This window comes from Gavialis gangeticus, unplaced genomic scaffold, assembly GCF_001723915.1.
Source record: "Gavialis gangeticus isolate Ggan-Ray unplaced genomic scaffold, GavGan_comp1, whole genome shotgun sequence".
Classification (NCBI taxonomy): domain Eukaryota; kingdom Metazoa; phylum Chordata; order Crocodylia; family Gavialidae; genus Gavialis; species Gavialis gangeticus.
The window spans coordinates 20620940-20624407 of NW_017729027.1; positions in this window are offsets into that span (position 1 = coordinate 20620940).

Sequence of the window (3468 nt, forward strand, 5' to 3'; positions counted from 1 at the left end):
ATCACCTCCTTGGAACTGCTCGTGATGCATCTGTGGATGCATGACAAGGTGTGGTTAGCCTTCCTGACTGTGTCCCCACATTGGCAGCCCATATTCATCTTGAAATGAGTAGCGACTATGAGATCCTTTTCTGCCTCTGTGCTGACAAGAAGGGAGTCGCCCAGCCTGTAGGTATGCTGCTGGTTCTTCCTCCCCAGGTGCATCACCTTGCACTTGTCCATGTTGAAACCCATCCTTTTCTCATCTGCTCACCTCTGTAACCTGTCCAGATCTAGTTGTAGCCTGTCCCTCTCTTCTAGCACACCCACTTCTCCCCACATCTTAGTGTCATCCACAAATTTGAACAGGGTGCTTTTCACCCCCTTGTCCAAGTCACTGATGAAGATGTTGAACAGTGCAGGCCCGAGGACCGAGCCCTGGGGAACCCCACTGCCCACATCCCTCCAGGCTGAAAATGACCCATCCACCAGCACTCTCTGGGTGCAGCCCTCCAGCCGGTTTGTGTCCCATCTGACTGTGTAGGCATCGACACCACAGTCACCTAATTTTTTAATGAGGATGGGGTGAGAGACAGTGTCGAGGGCCTTCCTAAAGTCCAGAAAGTCTACATCCACCATGACACTTGCATCCAAGGATTGTGTGACCTGGTTGTAGAAGGCAACCAGGCTGGCCTGACAGGACCTGCCTCTAATCCATGTTGGTTGCCCCTCAGCATAATCTCCCCTGCTGTTCCCTTGCAGATGTACTCCTGGATAATTTTCTCAAAGAGCTTTCCCAGGACCAAGGTAAAACAAATGGGCCTATGTTGGTTCCCTCTGGGGAGCGAGCAGTCCTTGTGCTTGCTGTGTCCCCCATGCAGCCTGCTGGGAGAGAAAGTGAGGAGAGAGGCTGCCATCACAGCAAGATAGCTGCCATCCCCCACCCCTTGCCACTTATTGGCTGTAAAGACTGTCTGTCATATGGCCTTGCCCCTCACCATGACACAAAAGGCAGGAGCCACATGAGGGACAGCTCTCACAGCCAATCAGTGATGAGGGTTGGGGGTTATGGTGGACAGCCCTCATCCAATCAGTGATAAAGGGTGGGGCCACTGGAGCCCCTTGGCCAATCAAAGGCATGAGGGTGTCCACTTCACCCATGAAAATGGCTGCCCAGCCTGTGGTCTGCCTGTAAAATCAGCCAGCAGGTACCTCAACTTCAGTAGACCCCTGTTAATGGCTTCTACTACCCCTTCTGTCAGCTTTGGTAGCTGTAATTGTTTCCATTACTTTCTGTTCTTTTTTCAGGCCATTCTTTACTATTGCAAGGGTTAGAATTTTTTTTTCTTCAAACAAAGCTGAAATTGATGTTATTTGTACTGAATGCTGGGCCAGGAATAAATCTCTTATGATTTGTTTAAATTACTAGCATGTCTCAGGGAAAGAGGAGCAATCAGGATTTCAGTCAGGGTTTGGTTGACTCTTCATCTAAATACATCCCAGTGCTACTGTACTGCCGTAGTCTGGAGTACAGTTCAACAAAGTGCAGTCAATGGTTCTTTTATCCGCTTATACAAAGGAGCTCTTCTAGGAAGGATCAGTTTTTAAGAAGGATAGAAGGATATTGTTTCTCAGTTGCTATCTAGATTGTTATGAAGAGATGTGGAGATCTCTTAAACTATAATGTCCAGAGTAGGATGCAAGAGCTCATTAACTTCTACAGAACAGAAGTGGCCTGATCACTCTCCAAATCACTCTCAAACTAGGCAAAACTATTTACTACCCCATGTTGTTTTAAGCATGTATGGAAAGCATGACCTGAGCCTAAGTGTGCCTCTCTGCAAGAAGCAAGAACTGTCTAGGTGATGGGTGTCAAGCATACAGCCCAAGAACTGGATGCAGCCCATGACGGTGGAACATCCAGCCCAGTTTTTTCCCAGGGCCAGAATGGAGGAGTGGGGACAGATGCTCACCTGTTTATACGTTTTACATCCCCTTGTCACCCTTACATTGCTGAAGTGGGAGGTATTAGTGCAGCTGCTATCAAATTTATTGGGTTTCATTGCTCGTGGCCATAAGGAACTGGCAGCACTCGATGACAGGAGGAGAGGTGGTGGAATGCCTGGGCTACGGCAAACCGGGCCTATGGGGGCTTAGCACCCCCAAACACAGGGCAGCAGGTACAGTTGCAACGTAGCCCAGCTGCAGGTGCCACGTGGCTGCAGTGGGGTTGGGGAGGGGCACACATGCAGCGGTGAGGGAGGGAGTGAGGCTGGGGCTGGGCTGGGGCAGGCACTGCACAGCTGGGGCGGGGCATGGGATGGAGCTGCGAACAGTTTGTCTGGAGCGGGTGTGGGGGGCTGGCTTCTGTTGCTACGCACACCTCCAGAGGGCAATGGGCGGACGTGCTCCTAGATCTGCGCATGAGGTGGGCTGCTGTTGTGGACTGGGGCTGGGGTGGCACTGGGCTCTTCCCAGTGGGGCTGGGCTGGGCTGCACTCAAGGCGGGCAGCAGCAGCATTAGGAGGGGGCCTGCAGCCACCCCAAAAATTTGTCTTAGCCCCCCCAGCCCCCTCTCCCAGCACCGCCACCACCCACCCCGAGTGGAGCAGAGCCCAAACCCCCATACAGGAAGAGCCCAGCACAGCCCGCCAGCCCCAACCCACAGTGGCAACCTAACCTTGCCCCACATGCAGATCCAGGGGCACACAACCCCCACGCCCTCCCAGGGTGCATGCAGTGGCAGAAGTCACCACCCCCTTCCTGTGCTGGGCACCCCCCAGGCAAGCTGCTCATGGCTTTGTCCCGCACCCCGCCCTGGCTGTACAGGGCCTGCCCGTGCCCCTGCCCCAGCCCCAGCCCCAGCCCCACTCCCTCCCTCACTGACGTGGAGCGGAGGCAGATGGAGGCCCCATTGGTGAGGCATGGAGAGGGGCACAGGCAGAAGGAGGGGCTAGGGTGAGTGGGGCCTTGGCAGGGCTGGGTGGTGGGCCAAGTGGAGGCCCAAAGGGCACATGCTCCCCTGATCTGTGCACAGGACAGAGGCAGCTGCTGCTGTGCACTGCACTTTGAGCCCTGCTGCCCTGAGAACCGCGCAACACTACGTGCATCCCACCACCGGGTGAGCAGGGGGTGTGGGACAGCTGCAGCAGGGAGCAAAGCGCAGCATGGAGCGGCAACCACCTCTGCACCACATACATATGGGGGGGACACATGTCCCCTAGGCCTCCACTTGTCCCACCACCCAGCCTGGCCAGGGTCCCACTCACCCCAGCCTCTGCTCCTGCTTGTGCCCCACTCCCTCCCTCACCCCTGGGGCCTCAATCTGCCCCAACTTCTACCACAGCCCTTCCCCTTCTCCTGCCCCTTCCCCCACAGACTTACCTGCTGGGTAGGGAGGTGGTGCACACATGTGCGCGTGCACTTAGCCCCCTCTCAAATAATTGTTTCTCCCTCCACTTATGGACAGAAGTAAACTGTGGCATCAATG